Source organism: Panthera tigris, chromosome C2 (genome assembly GCF_018350195.1).
Source record: "Panthera tigris isolate Pti1 chromosome C2, P.tigris_Pti1_mat1.1, whole genome shotgun sequence".
Classification (NCBI taxonomy): domain Eukaryota; kingdom Metazoa; phylum Chordata; class Mammalia; order Carnivora; family Felidae; genus Panthera; species Panthera tigris.
The window spans coordinates 138,683,721-138,706,262 of NC_056668.1; the positions used below are offsets into that span (position 1 = coordinate 138,683,721).

The 22,542-nt window shown below is 38.1% G+C and overlaps 1 protein-coding gene and 1 non-coding gene across 3 annotated transcripts in view; one reads left to right on the forward strand and one right to left on the reverse strand.

Annotated features, from left to right (window-relative positions):
- LOC102954357 (ubiquitin-conjugating enzyme E2 E2) overlaps window positions 1–22,542 on the forward strand; it is a 369,038-nt gene that overhangs the window by 245,277 nt on the left and 101,219 nt on the right. The gene's annotated exons all lie outside the window — the stretch shown is intronic.
- On the reverse strand, window positions 13,045–13,147 carry LOC122230812. The gene has a single exon (XR_006207897.1). It is a non-coding gene; the product is annotated as a U6 spliceosomal RNA (small nuclear RNA).

A 22,542-nucleotide genomic window follows, 5' to 3' on the forward strand; every position in this document is an offset into this window, starting at 1 on the left:
AATAAATGGTAAGTATTACGGGCAAAAAAGAGTGCATCCTATATTTTTTCCAAGTTACACACAGTTGTTTGGCTTAATTCCAAAAACAAACAGAAAGACCCTGATGCAGATCCGTGGAGAAGAAGAGAAGGTAGTGGCCATAAAGTAAGAACATGACACACTCTGATACCTTTAGTTTAGGGATGGTTACAATACACCGAGCATCTGCCGTGGTACCTTACTCATCGCAGTCACTAGGAAGTGGTCAAAGTCTAAAGTTGAAGTCTACTTAAATGGGGGGAGATACATAACTTTTTCAGTAATGGGAATGCAGTGGAAAAGAGAACAGGAAATATGCTAAATCTCTGATGTCAGAAGACCTGGATTCAAATTTTATTGCTCTAGTTGCATGACCTTGAGCAAGTCACTTAACATTAGGTGTGAAATTAGAGGGATGGAGGAGAGTTGGGAACCAAACCAGACAACTAGTAAAAAATTAAAATAGACTTGGACTCTGAAGATTTAATCTGGGCTCTGGAACTAACTGTGTATGTGCTTTTGATGAAGTCACGTGTCTCTTGATTTCCTCATCTCTAAATTGAGGGTGATGAAATCCATCTCACAAAGCTACTAGGATTAAATTGGAAGACGTGTGTGATGGTGCCTGGAATATTGTGGGCACATACTAAGTGTGTTTATTTTTAAATTAACCTCGATGGATCTACATTGACTTCATTGTAAAATGAGGGACTTGAGTTGGAGGAGCACCAGAACCTCTTGAGTTTTAATATTCTGTGTCACTTACCTCAGAGAGAAGATAATGGGTAAAGGATTTTTAAGCTCATCAGAGATTCCTAACTTAACCTAAAAGAAACAATTGTAGCAAAAAAAAAAATGGATACATGTAAATTACATTAGGCAGTAGTAAAATATTCACATTATGGCTTTACCTTTATAGTCTGTCAGTGGACATCTGTGACATATTCTCCATGGATTTTGACATTCCATTCTGCCCAGTAAGAACTTTTGTGTATTGTACTCTTAGTATGATCTAGTACCTTAGTAATAAAGCAGAGTTGAACCTGTCAAGTTGACAGGTAATTCACTGGAAAAAGAAGCGCTATGTCTTATAATATATATATCTGGTTTGACTTTTGCTTAATATTATACATGATTAAACAAGTTCCAAGAGAATGTAACATCGATTCAGTCTATTTTTCAGTAAAGGACTCTGCCTATTACAGAGAAAAATGTAATCTGTTGTCAATATGTGTGTGTGTGTGTGTGTGTCTGTGTGTGTGTCTGTGTGTGTGTGTGTCTGTGTGTGCGTGTCTGTTTTACCTGAAGGCCTCTGATTTCTAAAATAAAGACAAAATCAGTTTTCTTTTCCTTCCTTTTCACAAGTTTTCTATACACACAAACCTTGAATATTGTCTCAGTCTGGCAAGTTTCTGAATAAGGATGTACAGTGCCTTGTGTTTATCTGGCATGCAGCCAGTTCTCAAATAATACATTAGAATCCCCCAAATAGATCTTAAAATTGGGCCTTGTAGATTTCCGAAGGGGTTGTTGTTGCTGTGTCCTACTCTTTCTTTTCCGGTTGCTAGAATTCCAAAATGGCACTACCCTCCTTGCTTCTGGGGGATCTCACCATCTAGGGAAATGAAATCTTCTTTGCTTACCAGAAGATTATTATTATTGATCCTGATTTGGTTCCAGGCGGCTGACAGGTAGGTCCATGAGGTCCAATTTCATGGGTTTGTGATATACTATAGTATATATCAGAATGTTTGACCCTCAAGGATTCATGTTTTTCTCCACAAACACTCATATTTAGAGTTCTGTTTTTATTTTTTCTAAATTTGTTCTGTGAAGCATTTTATTCACAGCACCTCTAAAGGAATTGAAATTTTAAGTAGATAAGACAAAATGGAAAAATTGAATTTGGTTGATCATTTTCATGATTAAGCATATGTAAGTTTAAATTTTTACATTTGCTCTAAGTAAATAGTTGGACAACTTAAGAACTATATTTGGTACCACAGTGGATATTCAGAAAGCAGGTAGTAAATTGGAGAAACATAAAACCAGTAAAAACTGTTAACAAAGGAATATAATAAAAATATACTTAAACCTTTGAAAAACATGAGGGATTATTAAAAGATACTTTTTTTTTGCTTGAATTCTGTTTGTAGTTCTTGGTTCAAATTATCTTTCTGAATACTAAATCTGTTTTATGAATGTCAGTTCACTTTATTTAGATTTTCAATACTAATTTTTAAAAATGACTCTTGAACAGTAGTATTCAAACAGTTTTAACCATGTAATTGATTCTTCAAACAGAATATTTCATGGAAGTACAGGATCTCTAGTGGATCCCCTCTGTTCAAAGTGGGGTGAAGGAAGGAAAGCAGAAGTACATGGACCCACGGAGGCATGCATACACATATACATAAATCTCTCGTGATTCCAAGTACTACAGTTTGAAAATCACTGATGTTTTACTAACTTTTTGTTAAATGACTGATAGCCCCAATTCATATTATTCTGAAGTAGACTTTGAACAATAATTATTTTAAATTAAAAAACACAAACTTCAAGAAGAAGATTCCTGAAAGATACTGGTAGCAGTGGCATTGTTCTTTAATTTCTTCACAAAAACAGGTAGAGCAACTAGGATATCAAAATCAAAACCTATGTATAGCAACTACATCCAAATTAGGTATCCCCACCAACCCCCAAATACTAGCGGGTAAGGACCAACTACGAACAGCTACAAGATTCATATGGGACCGGTAACTGTGTGGGAGGAAGCAGAGGAAAGGAAGCAGGGCAGTTTATATCCCTGAGAATTGGAAATCCCTCAAATTGCCAGGAACTACTCTCTGGAAAGACATTAAGCCAGTCAGAGTAGATGTTGAGATTGGATGGGTATTTTTGCAAGACCTAATCCATTGGTGAATACAAGGGGACTGGGAAGCAATTCAGTCTAATGGTGCTGGATCATTCTGGTTCTTACATACTCTCAAAACAAGCAAACCAAAGCTCCCTTCCAAAACAGATCCTCTCACTGAGAAAAGCTGCTTAAAGTAGAATCCAAATTGAGCAGGACAGGACAAGAGGGGAGAAGAAAGAAAAAGTCCAGATAAAAAGCAGGTGATAGCACAATGACACAATCAGATATCACCTTAATGATAGGTATCTGATAGGTATCAGAAAAGCTAACATCAAAAAAGGCAAGAAATAACCAGTGTTGGCAAGGATGTAGAGAAAAGGGAATCCTTGTGCACCGTTGGTGACAATATCAATTGGTGTGCCATTGTGGAAAACAGTATGGAGGTTCCTCAGGAATTTAAAAATAGAAATACCATAGATCCAGTAATTCTACTACTATATATTTACCAAAGAAAATGAAAACACTAATTTGATAAGATACATGCACCCATGTATTTATTATAGCATTATTTACAATAACCGAAATATGGAAGCACCCCAAGTGTCCTTTGATTGATGAATAAAAAAGATGTGAGATAGATAGATAGATACACACACACACACATATGTATGGAATTGGAAAAAAAACAAACAGTAAAAGCATAAATAAATAAACTCAAATACAGAGAACAAACTGGTGGTTGCTGGGAGTGGGGTGGGAGGATGGGCAAAATGGGTGGAGAGTGGGAGTTACGGGGTTCTAGTTATGGAATAAACAAGTCACCATAGGGAACATAGTCAATGGTATTGCAATAGTGTTGTGTGGCTAGCATAACATATAGAGTTGTGAAATCACTGTTGCACACCTGAAACTAATGTAACATTGTGTGTCAACTATACTTCAATAAAAAATATATAGAAAGCTGTTAAAAATGGCAAACCATAAAAAATGCTTTTAATTCTTTTTATAAGAAGCTTAAATATAAATGAAAAAGAATGGTAAGTAAATGAGTAAATAAGTTAAGTAAACAGATAAATACATAAAGCAGGTGATGACAACATAGGCAGTCCCACAAAGTGGAAGGCCATTTTTTAAAAAATCAGTTTGTGAAATCTAGAGAGAGTTCTAGAATCATGAAGTTGGAAAAACTATCCTGGACTCTTCTTTTCAAAGTACAGAAGAGGTCATTGCATTAAAAAAAAAAAAAAAAAAAAAAAAAAGACAAAATTAAGCAAAGATATTTTTAAGGAAAAAAATAAAGAATAAAATAATGAAATGGAATGAAAACATACCCCCAAAAGTCTGCAGAATAATTATTTTAAAACAAAGTAAAAAAAATTTTTTAATGCTAAAGGATAGAAAAGAAAACATAAATCAGAATTTGAAAGATTGAAAAATTAGTTGATTCAAGAAAAATCCGTGAAGTGTTCCATATTTAAAATACTCAAGGATGGAAAACATGAGCAACCGATTTTCCTTAAAAAAAATTTTTTTTAATGTTTATTTTTGAGAGAGAGAGAGAGACACAGCACGAGCAGGTGGCGGAGGTGGGGTGGCAAAGAGGGGGGGAGGCGGGAGTGGGCAGAGAGAGGGAGACACAGAGAATCTGAACCAGCTCCAAGTTCTGAGCTGTTAGCACAGAGCCCAGTGCGGAGTTCCAACTCAAGGACAATGAGATTATGACCTGAGCCAAAGTTCGTCACTTCACCAACTGAGCCACCCAGGTGCCCACATGAGCAACCAATTTTCTATCCAGCCAAACTTCCCTTCAAGTATAACTACCACAGACAAATGATTATGATTACTCCAAGAATTCTCTTCCTGGAGAATCTACTAGAGAATGAGTTTCAGACAAGAGCCCTTCCCACATTCCCCCAAAAAACACAACAACTGGAGAGACTTCAGAGTAAGAGCTGGTGAAATTCTGTTTCCTAGCACTAGGTAGTGGTCTACGTGACTCAGTTCTGGCCCCTGAGGTGGGATGGCAGAAATACAGAGTACTTCTGGACACCATCTACGTTCTCTTCACCAGTTGGCCAGCTGGATGCAAAGGCTCTTGCACAGTATTTTGTGATACCAATAGAAATCATGTTATTGTTATTCCAAATATCTCAAAATAATATCTATGCCTCACTGCTTCAGGATTACAGAAATAATTATTAGATTTACCAGATTGGATTAAATTTTGTCATTGAATCTAATAAGGAAGCACATTTGTGACACCAAATTTTTGGCAACCACATTTCAGTATAATGTTTCCTTTGTAATACTATGCATTTTATGTGATGCATTTGAAAGCATTCTGAGAAGAGGTGCATATGCTTCAGCAGACTGCCAAATGAGTCCTTGAGCAAAAAAGAGGTTAAGAACTTCTGATTTAAAATTTATTTATTTATTTTGAGAGAGAGTGCATGCACAGGCAGAGGAGAGGGACAGAGGAAGAGAGAGAGAGAATCTTAAGCAGGAGTCTGAAGAGGGGCTCAGTCTCAAGACTATGAGATCATGACCTGAGCTGAAATCAAGTCAGCAGCTTAACCGACTGAGCCACCCAGGGGCCCCTAGAACTTCCGATTTAAATGGAAGGATATGGAGTCTCTAAATTCGTAGGAACAGAGGGCCTTTTCCCCATTCTGTCAACATATGTTGAAAATGGCTTGAGCTAGAAATTTTTGTTGTATTTAAATGAAAATGATAAAAAGGAAATTTTAAAAATTTATACTGGAAGTGATCTCTTGATTTTATTCAAATACTTTAGTAGAAAGAACTTTAGTTTTTCTGAATGCTTTACATGGTCTTTACTGATTATCTCCAGGGGTCAAAAGAAGCACCAGCCTGGCTTCAGTTTTCTGGTTGGGCACACTGGGCCAGACTGAACATTTCTATTACATGCCTGAGCCACAGTGATTCTGGTTTTTACTTTACAATGTAAATTTGATTCAGAGTTCTCTTCCCCAAGGGGACTGTGTAGATATCAGACATAAGTAAGTCCATTTCTGTACATATTAGTTCACTTTTTATAGCCTTCTATCACAAAAACAAGCAAAAACCCTCATGCGATTATGACCTGTTATTATGGACTTTATTACTGAAGGGGCTTTAGAGGGTATCTAACGCACCATATCCTCATCTTTATGAGAGTGAACTGAGGACCAGAAAAGTTTTGATTTATACAGTCAGATTTACCCATGATGACACAACCAAGGTGGCAGTCTAGGCTCAAACTGCTGTTTCCACATGTGTGGTACTAACATTGTGCTAAAACCTCAGTCTCCCGTCTTCCTTCCTCCTCTTCTCCTACCTTCCTATCACAGTAGAAGAGGTTTCAGTGCTTCTGTCGGTGATTTCATCATCCCTCTTGCCTGCCTGCTTCGTATTCCGCCCCCTCTTGCCTCCTCTTCAGGCCACATTCCTTTCTGCCCCTTCCCATCCAGACTTCCAGAAGGAGAAACACATTGTCTTTCTTTTAATCTCTTATATTGTGCCTTCCTTAATCCACAATCCACGATGCCAGTAGTCTCACTTAAACTGTTCTTCCCAAAGTCAGGAACATCAGTTTTTACTCAAACTCATGGACCATTCTCAGTGTCATTTTCTCTCCCATTCTGCAGTATGTTACAGTTGACTTCTTTATCCCCCTTCAAGTGCATTCTTCTCTCTTGGCCTCTGTGATGCCATGCTCTCTGGAGTTTCCTTATTTGGTTGCTCTTTCTCAGTCACCTCATCTAATGCCCATACTTTTAAATGTCAGTGACTGTTTCTCATTAGAACACCCTTTTAATTTCTCACGATTCTCACTGCTGGTTCTCATATAACGTGTTGTACTCCTGGGCGTCTGAAGGTGCACTGTTTACTGCTTTCTCACAAATCTATTCTGCAGCAGCTGGCTGGGCATCTGCACCTGGACATCCTACGGGTCCTTCAGATTCAACATGCTCCTTTTGTGTCTCGGCTCCAGAATTCAGACTTCATTACCACCATCATCTTCTACCTGAATACCATAAAGCCTCCTAACTGGTCTCATGTCCCCAGTCTCAGCCCCTTCCTCACTGCTGTCAGACTGATGTTTCTAAAATGAAAATATGTTCATGTTCACTTCTCTTTCTAAAACTTATTTGTGATTCCATTGTCCTCAGGACAAATCCATTCTAGTACTGCATAAAAGGTGCTTTCTTGATCTGGCCCTGCTTACCTTTCCTGCCTCACCCTTTGCCACAGCACCGCATGGTGCCTAGTTTTCTGAAAGAAACCCTCTTCTCCGTTGCCTCCTGGCTGGTGCTCTTCCCCTACCTGCCTTTTCTTTCCCCGCCCTTTCTTCCACTCTCCCCTACTCCTGGGTAACTTCCTTGAATCTTTCAGATCTCCTCTCTCACAGCTTGGTTGAGGAGCCTTTCCTCTTTACTTCCATAAGTACTCTGTACTTATTCCTAATACAGACCACATCCATCATAATACACTGTAATTATCCCTTAACTTGTCTGTCTTCTCCCCTTAAATGGTGAAACTCAAGAAGAGCGGCTGTGCCTTACCACCATGCCCCCAGGATCTAGCATCTGCATTTTCTTTGAATGGATGAATTAATATACCCTACTTAGTTATAATAATAAGTTCACTGCAGTGGAACTAAAGCTAGGATACAACTAGCTTTTGGGATCCATACCATATCCTTATCTCATTGGTGAGATTTTAGCCCTCTGAAAAATTAAATATATAAACTCTCTTGAACCTTTGCAATAAATAGAATAGCCCTTTTCCAGCATACTGAGTTAAGGAAACACAGATTTCCCAAAGTTTTAAATGTTTGAAAAGAACCTTACCTTCAGTAATTCTGTGATAACTCCTAGGAAAGTTTTCTGAGTTTTCTTTTTTTCCTTTAGAGACTGGGAAAAGATTTTCTTTTTCTTTCTTTCTGAAGGTTGTGTGTGTAATTCTTACCTTTACATCTGGTTACAGTGACTTTGAATTAATTATAATGGATAAATGAGAAAAAAAATCCAATGACCTTTATTATAAAAATACATTTGTACTTAAATGTTGCCTAAGAACAGGTGGCTAAACCCCAGAAGGCCCACAAATTTATCTGGTAGGCAACTTGGGAATGCAAAACATTATCTTACTATTTTTTGTTTTCTAGATGTAATGCCTAAAATTCCAGTTAACATCGTTGTTAATTATCCTACCACTGATACAAATAGCTTCTAAATCTACCTTTGTTACTTATACGCAGAGAAACAGAATTTTAACGTTCATGAATGCTGGCAACAAGTTAAAAAAGGGGGAGTGATAACACTTAAAATCTCCCTAACACTACTGAGTGTATGTATTTTTTGGGTATTCTCTTTCATCATCTTGGTGACCACCCATTTTGAGATTGAATCTGGGTTCTCTGCTCAGTGTCTTTCTCACTGTTTGGTCCCTTTCTGGTCCATATCAGCCTCTGGTCTCTCCTTCCCATAACATTCCTTCTTAGGAGTAGTGTGATAATTATCTTTGTTTCCTTGCCTTTACTTTATCATCACAGGTAGGTATATTTTTATCTACTCATCACTGCTTTGCTCAGAGAACTGATATTTTTCCAGCCCTCTTGATATCTCCGTTACAGTATCACAAATGCCAGTCAAACCTATCAGGATCTCATCTGGAGTTTCCTGTTCTTGGTATGCTTCTAGTTTCACTGTTCCTACTCCCTGAAAGTAACCATCTCAGAGCTTCTGTGTCTGAAACCATTTTTCTAAGTGAAGTCCTTTAGCAGCATTTCAGTTCTTAATATATTTCTCTTGTTCTGTATTTGTAACTTCATTATTAATATATGCCATAGTTTAATTGGATAAAATAAATTCCTTAAAATTCAAATCGATAACTCAAAACTTAAATCAGTTAGGGTTTATGGAGAAGCAGGAACCTGCCAAGATATGAGTTTGAACTTTTTCAGGAGTTTATTTCTAAAGTATGATTAACCATGAAACGGAAACAGATCTCAATTGTTTTGTGCTGGATTTTTCAGTTAAAAATGCAACTGTCTTGAAATCCATGGGAGCCAAGTTTACAAACGTAGAAGGTCTTTCATTTTTTTCCTGGCATTGAGACTGTTTTAATAAAAGGAAGAACACATTTATGTATGTTTACTCGAAGAGAAATATGCTTATATGTGATAATATCATTACTACCAAAACATAGACCCTTCTCAACTGCTACTTACCTTAATTGCCATACAAGGTCGCTGAGTGGGCAAGCTGGGCATTAGAAGTAAGTCTGTGGATACTTTTAATGTGTCTACAACAAACTGAGTCGTTTTAAACATGCATGAGTTGATCTGTCATTTGCCATCTACATAGGAGTCTAAATTTAAAATTAGAGGGTTGTTTTGTCTGTGGTGACTTTGGAGGCTTTACAAATGGACTACTACCAACCAAATCAGAAGCGTGGGGTACCCAAGGATTCCCATTCACTATATGAGTTATCAACTATTTTATAGTATTTGAAGCTCGCATGCCTCTTCCTTTCCTTCCCATATTGTTGTTTGCATTCCCTAAATAACCCAGCAAACCAATTTTCTTTGTAAAGTGGATTTTTGTTCCTTTATCCAACATATTTTTATCAATATTGGTTTGCTTTTCTGTCTGCTACCCAGGGGGCTTATGACCTGTCCCTGAGGTTCTTGTTTGTTGCTGTTTTTGAAATTTAAAAAATAATGTTGGTGTTTTGACAGCTCAGTTATTTTCTTAATACTGACAGTGTTTCTTTGAGCAAAGACATTGAATGTAATTATTATACTTGATATACCGTAAGATTTATGAAATTAGTAGTAGAAAACTACTAAAAGATATTGACCCACAACTTAAATTTGATGAATCTAAACCATTTGATTTTTATTCTACTATGTTCAATGTTTAACAAGCTATTCCTTGTTATAATACATCCATGTGTACTATGAGTTGCTGCTACCTGCATCATACATAAAGTTATAGGAATAACCAAATTGGAATGTTCTGACATTAACTGATAACTTCCAGAGTTTATAATTTCACTCTGGAATTTGGGTTAAATTCCTTATTGTTTCTTTTGCTAAAAACATTTTCTGTCTTGGGGTGCCTCGGTGGCTCAGTCAGTTAAGCATGTGACTCTTGATTTTGGCTCAGGTCATGATCTTACAGTTTGTGAGTTTGAGCCCTGTGTCAGGCTCTGTACTTTTAGTGCTTGGGATTCTCTCTCCCTTCCTCTCTCTCTCTGCTCCTCTGCTACTTGCTCTCACACATGCTCTCACTCTGAAAATAATTAAAAAAGAAAGAAAAAGAAAAATCTTATTTAAAAAAGACATTGTATCTGTCTTTATTTTAATGTTTAGCTGAAGAGGTGTAATCATTAACAAAATTATAATTTAAAAAGTTACATTGTGAATATTTAGCATGCTCTGGTCATAAACAGTATAATTGTATTTGCAGTGAATAAATTGTTAGCCTAAAATAGAAATCTGACATGAATTGGGGCCCTTTCTTTTGATATTTTACAAATCCTTAGCCAGCTGTGAACGTTAAAATAATATCACACTTCACAGAGAAAACAGACTGTCGTGTGCTAATATATTTTTAGGAGCTTTTACATGATTGTTTTTGGAGTGGAAAACTACAACTTACAGAAGTTGATAAATGTCATAAAGTAATACCTAAATGTTCCACATATGTGGTTTAGTTTTTGTTTTGTTTTTAAAAATAATTTGGAATCACTGCCTTTACCAACCCTTTTTTTTATTGTTCACCATAGTTCTTGTCAGACAAACTGCGTGTTTACTTTTATTTGCTTAGTGTTATCTTCTCCTCACCAGGATATAAAGTGAGTTTGGATTTGTTCAGTGCTAAATACACATTACCTATGTGACCAACACATAGACGGAGCTTAGAATATGTTTGTCGAACGCATGAATAAATAAACAAGTAAATTGATTTAATTTTACATCGTTTTTCCCTTTTTATTTGACATATTTTGAGCTTTTCTTCATGTTAATAGAGAGTAAAATACTTTTTTAAAGAGGAAATCATGGTACACTAAACTAAATGTAAATCAAATCTGTTGGAGATGTTTTAGTTACTCTGTGGTAAACTGAGATTGTACATGACAGTTTGTAGATTGTATGTTTTGATCTACCACAGCCTTTTTGGGAGAAAGAAAAGGAGAAGAGCTTTATAGTATAGTTATTCTTTTATATTCATGAAGATATCATTCCTCGGATTTAAAAAATAAAACCCTCTGTAAATGAAGAATATTCATCATCCAATGTAAGAAAAATTACACGTATCGATGTGGAGTAGACTGTGCCCCAAGCAGGTTGTTGGAGTCAGAAGCAAGAGTGAGAAAGTGACTCACTTGGGACAAAAAACCTCTGACTGTTTGCTGGAGGGCAGTTCAAGGAAGTCAAACATGCCTGCAAAATAGCATAATAGTTGTCCTCTTAATATTTAGCTAGCAGTTTGATAGTTCTATTACCTTTGAGGAACATGAAGCTGACGTTCTCTGTTTTGGTGTCCATTCAATAATATAAGAATCCTACAGCTGCGTAGTTTTCAATCATTTTTTTTTTTTTGGCCTCCACCCTACAATCCTGCTCCGCTTTTTCAGGTAGTTGTTGTTGAATAGCTGCTCTGCTTTTATATGTTACACAATTTATTTTATTTAAACAAAATTGGATTTTATATTTATCAGGGCTTGAACTGGAGTAGGACAAGAGAATTCAATTCTTCCAGCTTTTAAAAATAGAATAATAGGGGCACCTGGGTGGCTCAGTTGGTTAAGCGTCCGACTTTGCCTCAGGTCATGATCTCGTGGTTCATGAGTTCGAGCCCCGCATCGGGCCCTGTGCTGACAGCTCAGAGCCTGGAGCCTGGAGCCTGCTTCAGATTCTGTGTCTCTCTCTCTCTCTGCCCCGTGTTCGCTCACTTGGTCTCTCTCTCTCTCTCTCAGAAATAAACATTAAAAAAAATTTTTTAAGAATTGTAAATTGTAAATCTACCTTGTCACATTTTATTGGTCTCAAACCTCTCTTTTACTCCTAACTTTTTATGTTTCTTTTATCTCCCACTGCCTTCTCTCTCTCTCTCTCTCTCTCTCTCTCTCTCTCTCTATGTATGTATGTATGTATGTATGTATGTATGTATACACACACACACACACACACATGCATACACACATATGGTCAAATGTGAAGGTATGAGGGAACAACTAACTGTTGCTCAAATACTTTTGTTGTTACCAGCTTCCATCCCGTACTGACCTCCTTTATATCTTCATGGATAGACATTTGATAGACAGATCTAACAAGGAAAGTTTGAGACTGCAATGTTAAGAAGCGGCTTCACTAGCTCTCAGTAGTTCCACTGGAGCTCTGGTACTGCCTCCACTCTTGCTTACAGGAAGTTACAGGGATGGATATCTGGACAGTTTGGAGTGTGGAAGCCTACCAAACTGATAAGTGACCATTGAGCATATCTTAACTATTTCGGAGGAATTTGTCTCATTGCTGTGGAGTATTCGATTGGCATATTTGCTTCAAACAAAATCTTGAATGACACAGCCTATCCATAGTCTTTGGATAAAGGGGAGATGGCTTTGAGAAGGTACTTTGGATTCCTTATATATCATGATCTCATACACTGGAAAGTAGTCATTGGCATGCCAGCTAACTTTTCTTTTACTGTATATCCATTTTCACTGAGCTTAGTAACATTATGAATAATAATATACATGGAGAGGTTGAGCGTCTGGGGAGCAAAGAATCAAGCATACTGAAATGATACACTTAAACTTGAGTTACAGAGCAGATCCAGTTGAAATATCCCCACCATCACCTCTCCCTATGCCTCTCCTCCCCAGAATGCAAGTAATTTTAAATGTTGATATTTTATTAATATCTTTCATGAGCACTGTCATATTACCAGGGTGATTAATGAAACTAGGATGTAGCTAAGGTAAAGCATTTGGCACTGTTTGGGGAAAACTTCCATATAGAGAGATGAGTAATCATAGACTTACATTTAAAATTTAAACATGTGCAAGCTGAACATTTGTACATAGAGATTTTTTTAAGGAAACTCAAGATATTGCTTTTATTGTTTTCAGTGTCAGTTTTTATTTTTATTTTTTTTAATACAGAAGGCTTCATGACCTTGTGTGTCATCCTTGTGCAGGGGCCGTGCAAATTTTCTCTATATGGTTCCAGTTTTCATGCATCTGCTGCTGAAGCAAGCACAAGTTAACTTTTTATTTTGGAATAACTTTAAATTTACAGAAAAGTTGCAAAGATAGTACCAAGTATTCCGTAACACCTCTCTCAGTTTCTCTACTTAAGTTTTTATTACAAGCACAGCTCCAAGATACTCTGGGTTTGGTTTCAGACCACTGCAATAAGCCAGTAATACAATAGAGTGAGTCAAATTAATTTCTAAATTTCCCAATGCATATACAAGTTATGTTTACACTGTATTGTAGTCTATTAAGTAAGCAGTAACATTATGTCTGAAAAAGAAACCCGAATGCATATACCTTAACTAAAAGAGACTTCATTGCTTAAAAAATGCTAACCATCATCTGCACATTCAGCAAGTTGATCTTTTGGTGGTGGAGGGTCTTGCCTTGATGTTGATGGCTGCTGACTGATGGGGATGGCAGTTACTGAAGGTTGGGGTGACTTGGCAATTTCTTAAAATAAGACAATGAAGTTTGCTACATTAATTGACTCTTCCTTTCACAAACAATTTCTCTGCAGCATGCATTGCTGGCCGATAGCGTTTTACCCACAGGAGAATTTCTTTCAAAATTGGAGTCAATCCCCTCAAACGCTGCTGCTGCTTATCAACTAAGTTTATGTGTGATGCCCTAAATCCTTTGTTACCATTTCAACAGTGTTCCCACCATCTTCACCAGGAGTAAACTCATGTCAAGAAACTACTTTCTTTGCTTACCCATAAGAAGTAACTCATTATCTGTTAAAAGTTTTATCATGAGATTATCGCAGTTCAGTCGCACCTTCAGGCTCCACTTCTAATTCTAGTTCTCTTGCTGTGTCCACCATATCTGCAGTTACTTCCTCCACTGAAGTCTTGAACCCCTCAAAGTCATCCATGACAGTTATCTTGTTCATGTTGACATTTTGACCTCTTCCCATGAATCATGAATATTCTTAATGGCATCTAGAATGGTGAATTATTTCCAGAAAGTTCTCAATGTACTTTGCCCAGATCCCTCAGAGGAATCATTATCTATGGTAGCTGTAACCTTACAAAATGTACTTTTTTGAGAAAGAAAGAGGGAGCAACATGAAAGGGGCACAGAGAAAGGGGGACAGAGGATCTGAAGCAGGCTCTGTGCTGACAGCAGAGAGCCTGATATGGGGCTCAAACTCATGAACCATGAGAGCATGACCTGAGCAGAAGTCAGATACTTAAACAACTAAGCCATCCAGGCGCCCCACAAAATATGTTTCTTAAATAATAAGACTTGAAAGTCAAAATGATTCCTTGATTCATGAGTTACAGAATGGATGTTGTGTTAGCAGTAATGAAAGTAACATTAATCTTGTTGGAAATCTCCATCAGAGCTCTTAAGTGACCAGGTGCATTGTCAATGAGCAATAATATTTTGAAAGGAATTGTTTTTTCCCAAATAGTAGGTCTCAGCAGTAGACTTAAAATACTCAGTAAAACATGTTGTAAATAGATGAGCTGTCATCCAGCTCATCTTTGTTGTTCCATTTATAGAGCACAGGCAGAGTAGATTTAACATAATTCATGAGAGCCCTAGGATTTTTGGAATGGTCAGTGAATTTTGGCTTTAACTTAAAGTCACCAACTGCATTAGCCACTGACAAAAGAGTCAGCCTGTCCTATGAATCTTCGAAGGTAGGCATTGACTTTTCCTCTCCAGCTATGAAAGTCCAAGATGGCATCTTCTAGTGTAAGGCTGTTTGTTCTACATTGAAAATCTGTTGTTAGTATAGCCATCTCGTTAATGATCTGAGCTAGACCTTCTGGATCACTTGCTGCAGCTTCTGCATGAACAACTTGCTGCTTCACTTCGCACTTTCATGTTACGGAGTTGGCCTCTTTCCTTACGCCTTGTACACAAACCTCTGCTAGCAATCAACTTTTCTTCTGCAGCCTTCTCCCTTCTCTCATTGAAGACAGTTAGGGCCTTGCTCTGGATTAGGCTTTGGCTTAATGGAAGGTTGTGGCTGCTTTAATCTGCTTTCTGGACCACTAAAACTTTCTCCATATTAGCAATGAGGCTGTTTCGCTTTGTCATCATTCATGTGCTGACCGGACCAGCACTTTCAATTTCCTTTAAGAACTTTTTTTTGTATTTACAACTTGGCTGTTTTCTGCAAGAAGCCTGGCTTTCAGCCTATCTCAGCTTTTGACATGCCTTCCTCACTAAGCTTAATCATTTCCAGCTTTTAAAGGAACATGTAACTCTTCCTTTCATGTGAACACGTAAAGGCCATCGTAGGGTTATTAATTGGCCTGATTTTATCACTGTTGTGTCTCAGGGAATAGGGAGGCCAAAGGCGAGGGAGAGAGGCAGGCAATGGCCATTCAGTAGACCAGTCACGACACACACAGTATTTATCAATTGAATTTGTTGTCTCATATGGGTGTGGTCATGGTGCCTCAAAACAGTTACAATAGTAACATCAAAGAACACTGATCACTGTAACAAATATAATAATAATAGGAAAGTTTGATATATTGTGAGAATTACCAAGGCGTGACTTAGAGACACAAAGTGTGCACATGCTATTGGAAAAAAATGGTGCTGACAGACTTGTGACTCAGTCAGAGTCACCACAAACCTTAAATTTAAACGTAGTATCTGCAAAGTGCAATAAAACAAGGTATAATAAAATGAGGTATGACTGTGTTTTTTAAAAAAGAATGGAGCATTGGGGCGCCTGGTGGCTCAGTCGGTTAAGCGTCTGACTTCAGCTCAGGCCATCATCTCACGGCTCATGAATTCGAGCCCTGCTTCGGGCTCTGTGCTAACAGCTCAGAGCCTGGAGCCTGCTTCCGATTCTGTGTCTCCCTCTCTCTCTCTGCCCCTCCCCTGCTCACACTCTGTCTGTCTGTCTGTCTGTCTGTCTGTCTCTCTCCCTCAAAAATAAATAAACATTAAAAAAAATGTTTTTAAAGAATGGAGCATTATGAAAAGGCACAACTACTAAATAATATGGTATCCTGAATGGAATCCTGAAACAAGAAATGGATATTAGATAAAAAACTAAGGAAATCTCAATAAACTAAGGACTCTAATAATAGCAACATACCTGTATTGGCTCATTAACTGGGACAAATGTACCATACTACTGTAAAATGTTAATAATAGAGGAAACTGGCTATAGGGTATATGAGGACTCTAAACCATCTTTGCAATGTTTCTATAAATTTATAACTTTTAAAATTAAAAGGTTTAAAATAAAATAATCCCCCCCAAAAGCTAATCCTATGTTTATTCAGTATCTACTCCCTCCTCAGTTGGCACTGTTACAAGCGCCAATTCTTTGTGAATTCACGTTGAAACGAAAAACATTGAGTGATCTGCTGTGTTCCAGACACCATGGCAGCTGACTAGGGTATAAAGATGAGTAAGACATAATGCCTGCCCCCAGGAGACTCCATTCCACTAAAGGCAGGCGGCAAAATTACCTAGTATAAGTGCTGTCACGGAGACAGAAGTCATGGCCTATGGGAAACCAGGGGTAGGGATCATTTATTTTGCTGGGGCTGGAGTGAAACCAAGTGTTACAAAATGGCTAACTGTGAGGAGAATACAATAGACTGAACACCAAAGGAAATTTAAACAAGTACTTGACAGCTGGAAGGTGTTGGCGAGGGTATAGTGATGTTCAAAAGAAACAGGAGTAATGAGAACTGTTTCCAGTGGTGATTAATTACAAATAGAACTGTTAAGATTTTTAGTCCCAGCAGTTAATAAACCAGCAGTTAGTTTTCTTATATCAAAAATTGATGTGATACAGGAAAATATTAAGAATGTAACAAAAAAAATAGTATTCTTGTTCTCCCAAAAGAGAAGCTGGTCTGTACTAAAATGGTAAATCCAGTTGTGACCATCTTTTGGTCATCTTTTACCTACTCTATACAAAGAGTCATCTCTAAGTTAGATATATCAGAAATTAGAGAAGTTCATTCAGAGAATTAAAAGAAGCATAAAAGTGAAAACTAAAGCCATTTTAAAAGCCATAAAATTGCTTAGTACAGAAAAACAATGTTTACCTGCCTACCTCCTAGTAATTGAAAGGTTACTATGAGAAGGGCATTGACAATAATGGCTTTATGAACAGAGGTAGAGAAAAAGACCTTAAATTTAGCAAAATAAACTTAAGTACAAGAAAAGCTTCCTAATTTGAAGTATTAAAAACACATACTTTAAAGTCACTAATGAGGGGAAACTGCCCTCTTTGATTTAGGGGGATGTCCTGCCCTTTGCCGGAGGTCTAGAAACAGATCATCGTTTCCAACCATTCAGATAAAGAGGTCACTCTTTGGTTTGAATATAGAATTAAGCATTAACAACGTATTAGCAAGTATATAAAATATCAATGACTGTTTAGTGATCTTAACACATAAATATGACAGCTACATTAGATTTGGGTTCCCAGAGGAAAATTAAATCCATCAAAAGCAAAGAAGAATCCCAGCTGGCATAAGCACTTGACAGATTCAAAGGAGATAGGGTTTTCCTGTAATCTATTCTATTCTCAACCTTTTGTTTCAGCTTTAACATTTCTATCCCTTCAGATGCTATTCTAGCCAGTCCACCTGTGTTACGTGAATAATAGCTTCTTATAAGTAGTAGCAATTTGGTCTGCATATAGACAGCACGAGTGCCCATCTTTAGAAGTAATTGTTTTTCTTTAGAATCCGTCTCCTCTCCCTTTTTTTCATCTGAACTGATTATGGGGCGCTTTCAGCGCTTTGCTTTTCATATACTACAGATATTGTAGTCACACTATGTCCTTAGCATTTGTTTCAGTTTATAAAGAATACAATTAGCCTCTTTAATGCTTGGTTCAGTCACAATTAAATCTCCCCTAATGGTTAGGGATTGGTCTTTCCAAGGCTGAGAAGGTGCTTTTAATTATTCATTCCTCGGTTTGTTTCTTACAGCAGCCTCAGCTGTGCTTTATTATTCAAAGGTTAATGCAAGCTGAGAAGTGGGTAAATTAAATCTGCTTGGCAGCCAGCAACCCTACGTGTTAGCAGACACTGTACGATGGGCACGGGCAGCGTAAGTTATTTCCACCACTGTAGCACTGCCAAAAGCAAAAACCACTGAATCCTTCAAAGACGGCCTACATTGACAGGAGTTATTAAGGGATGCTACAAATTGGTGGTTCTTAAATTGCAAATCTTCAATAAAATCTGTGTTTGTTTTGCTTACAAAGAGAGAACGCAATGGCTGAAACCTGAGAGGTAATAATAGCGTCTGTAGAGAATTGATGTAGATACCATGACTAATGAACTTTGTATAATATTAAATCACTAAGTTGAGTGCTGGAAGTCACTTCTATAAATGTTTTACAAGGGCAGACTACAAAATCTCCGATGAAAGCAAAGGCATAATGGGCTGTGCCTGGTCAACTAGGCGGTAGGAAAGTGCCGTCATAGCTCCATCCCTGCAAAATGTTTCTAGATCCATTCATGTGCTTCCCTTTTTAAAACGTGTATTCTTTATAGCTATGGAGTCAGGAATTTTGTGGACTCCTAAGGATGCCTCGTAGAAATATTGGCACAAATGATGTGCAAGGTAGGGGACATAACTCAGATTTTATGAATACACCAAAAGCCAGGAAGCAACGTCTTAGTCTTCTGTTTGGTTGCTCATTCTCTCTTCTCCCCTAAGGTGTTTGTGGGACTGGTCTCTTAAAAACTCGCCTCCAGGGGCGCCTGGGTGGCTCAGTCGGTTAAGCGGCCGACTCCGGCTCAGGTCATGATCTTGTGGTCCATGAGTTCGAGCCCCATGTCGGGCTCTGTGCTGACATCTCAGAGCCTGGAGCCTGTTTCGGATTCTGTGTCTCCCTCTCTCTGACCCTCCCCCATTCATGCTCTGTCTCTGTCTCAAAAATAAATAAACATTAAAAAAAATTTTTTTTTTAAGAAAAAGAGTGATGGTTATATTTGTGATGAGGACTATCAGTGCCCGGGGGACTGGACATTCATGTCCTTTGAGAAGTACATTCTCTCCCTATAGGCATGCCTACTGAGAAGCTAAATTGAAATCAAAAGATAGCTGGAGGTTGTGGATCAGAGCAACAAAATTAGTTTAGTGATTGGAATGTCTGGTAGCATTCAATTGGGTAGATGACTCTATTTTAAAGTCAAATATTCAGGGGCGCCTGGGTGGCTCAGTCGGTTGGGCGTCTGACTCCAGCTCAGGACATGATCTCGCAGTCCGTGAGTTCGAGCCCCGCATCGGGCTCTATGCTGACAGCTCAGAGCCTGGAGCCTGTTTCGGATTCTGTGTCTCCCTCTCTCTGACCCTCCCCTGTTCATGCTCTGTCTCTCCCTGTCTCAAAAATAAATTTAAAAAACGTTAAAAAAAATTAAAAAAAAAACTCGCCTCCAGCTGAGGCACCACTTCTGCCAAGAACCCCCAGAGTTCAGTCAGGTACCTTTCATTCCCTCACTGGAGCAAACAAGATCGCCAGACCTGTGCTACCTGCCCTGGTCGTATTTCCTTTGACCAAAAACCCATCTACTTCTGACCTTCGCCGATGGGCTGAAGGAAGAAAGAAGCGTAGGAGATGAACTCTGTGCATGTCATTGAGAATCTGGATTTTTCTTAAACACAAGGCCTGACATGAAAGCCTCTATAATGTGTTAAGAAATCCAGGTTTGTGCTATTAAATAAAGGCCCTTAAAAAGGAGAAAAAAATGGAGTGATTTCATTTTAGAATAATAATCCCATTTTACCTAGTTGTGGTGAAGGTTAAAGACTATAATACATACAAAAGTTGTTTGTGAACTCTGTAAACCTGTCTAGAGACTAAATATTGTTAAATACTAACCAAATGCTATACAAATATTAGCTAAGTGGCTGAATGTTTCCATGATGTTGGGATTCACATAACTCACATCTGCCTTTTGTTGGTACTTGCCTGTGATTTTGGCCAGTTCTCGTCTCTGACGCAGAAATGTGGGGGCTGATGCTAGCACCTCTTAGTTCATCAGGACTGCCTTGTCTTCTGTTTGTGTTGCTTCCAGTCTACACTAAGCCTTGATGCCAGAGAGCTGTGTGGGAAAGAAGATGAGCTTTTGAACGACACGTTCCTAGGTTTGAAGCTCAGTTCCACCATTTACAGTGTAATTTTTGTCCAGCCATTGAACTTCTTTGAGCCTCAGTTTCAGATAACAGTAATTTTGTAGAAAGGCAGTCATTTGAAGGAATATGTATTAATGGTAACAGTTGCCATTTTTAAAACATTCTTTGCCAAGCACTGTACTTGAAACTTTTTATCTAATTCTTAATAAAGCCCCCACAATGTAAAGTTTCCTTTTACAGGTAAGATAAGGAAACCAAGGCTCACAGAAGTACAAAAAGTACCTAGCATCATGTCTGACATATAGAAGATGATCAGTAAATTATATCACATGGAACCTTCCTTCAGCGCCTCGCAGCCTTTAATATACATATCAGTCATCCAGAGATCTTTTTAAATTCTGATTCAATAGGTTTGCATAATACTGTTGTTCTCTGGACCACACTTTGAGGCCCTCAGTGACTCCATAGTCTGATAGCGGTTCTCAGCCCTAGGTGCTCATTAAATTCTGATTGAAATAGTCTGGGATGGGACCTGGGCTTTTCTTTCTTTCTTTCTTTCTTTCTTTCTTTCTTTCTTTTCTTTTCTTTTCTTTTCTTTTCTTTTCTTTTCTTTCTTCTTTTCTTTCTTCTTTTCTTTCTTCCTTCCTCCTTCCTTCCTTTTTTCTTTCTTTCTCTCTTTCTTTTTTCTTTTCTTTTCTTTCTTCTTTTCTTTCTTTCTTTCTTTCTTTCTTTCTTTTCCAGAAGCAGTTCAGCACTGGCCTTCCTTTATTCAAAGAAATCATGTGCTGAATCTATACGTGTGTGTGTGTGTGTGTGTGTGTGTGTGTGTGTAGACAGAAGTGCAGTTTCTGTAATTGAATCTCAGGTAGGGAGGGAGCAGAGAGATTAGTGATCCCAAAAGACCTCATTGGAGTGCGGCTGCTCCTGGAAGCAACAAATTTGAAAACCACAGGTCTCCAGAATACATTTCCAATTCCTATCATGGCATTTGAAGCCCTACATTATCTAACCTCAGCCAGCTGGCATATTTGCTGTTCTCCCAACAGAGAACTCACTTTCCTCCTCCTTGCTTTATTTCTACACAGTGCCTTTATTTAACCTGTTATGCCCCATCTTCCTGTACCTGTTGAAATCTTCTTCATCTTTCCAAGCCAGTTTAGTTGCCACCTTTTTTTAATGAAGTCTTTTCCTAGAAAAGGTGTGGTTTATGTCAGAACCACCTGTGGGATATGTTCAAACCACATGCTTACCCTGGCTGAGAGAGTCTGATGTTTCTTCTCAGATCACTGCTGACACACGACCTGGGAGTGCTGTGGTGTAGGAAAGCCCACCCACCTGGAAATGCTGAAAATCAAATCATTCTTTTTGCGGGGCTCCTGTATCATCTTAATTATGAGTCCCATGGAACACATACATCTTCCTTCTCCCATGTTGCCCAGTTAGGAAGCCCATTAGGGATCAGGACTGTTTGGTTTGTTTGTTTTTGTTTCTTTTAAATCTTGCTCAGATCATAACACAATGCTCTACACATAATAGGCACTGAGGAAAAAAGGTAGGAAACTTGAAAATAAGTCTCAGCACCCAGTAGCCAGTATTTTGGTCTTGTGGAGACCTTGATCTCCTGAAGTGTAATCACAGGAAAATTTTGAATTAAGTCTGCTAAATGCCATCTTTTGTTGACAGTCAATGTCTTTTAACACAGGATTATTATTTACAATAGAGTCTATTTTAGGCACCTGACACCTCCATCTACAAGGCTGACATTTAGCCTTTCTTCTCCTGACCTTGGGGAAAAAGTGTATCTCTCTATGTATTGGTATTTTGTTGTTGTCGAAGTGGTAATGTGTGTGTATTGTGGAGCTGAGAAAATGAGTATTGAAGCCACTAGTCTACAGCATCTGAGAATTCTGGCTTGGTAGAGTCTCACATGTTGTTACAGGATGGAACATGAGAAACTGAAGCTATTCTTTACTGAATTAGAAACCAGAAAAGATGGGACTAAGCAGTCAACTTGTCACTTTCTGTCATGAGCTCAGTATTTAACAGGAAGAAGTATGGTGGACAGAGAGAGATATTAGCATACAAGGTGTCATACACCAAGTACAGAAAAGGGAAGTCAGACCCCCTAAAGAGAAACCCTTCCTATTTGCATGTCTTGGGTCCAGGAGTAAAGGATGAGGTGAGCTTCAGGACCCTGATTTGCCTGATGACTAGTCCCTCATTTGGACTATGGCTGATAATATCAATGGCATAAATTTACATAACCCTTATTATGGGCCAGACACTATTCTAAGCTGTTTACATAT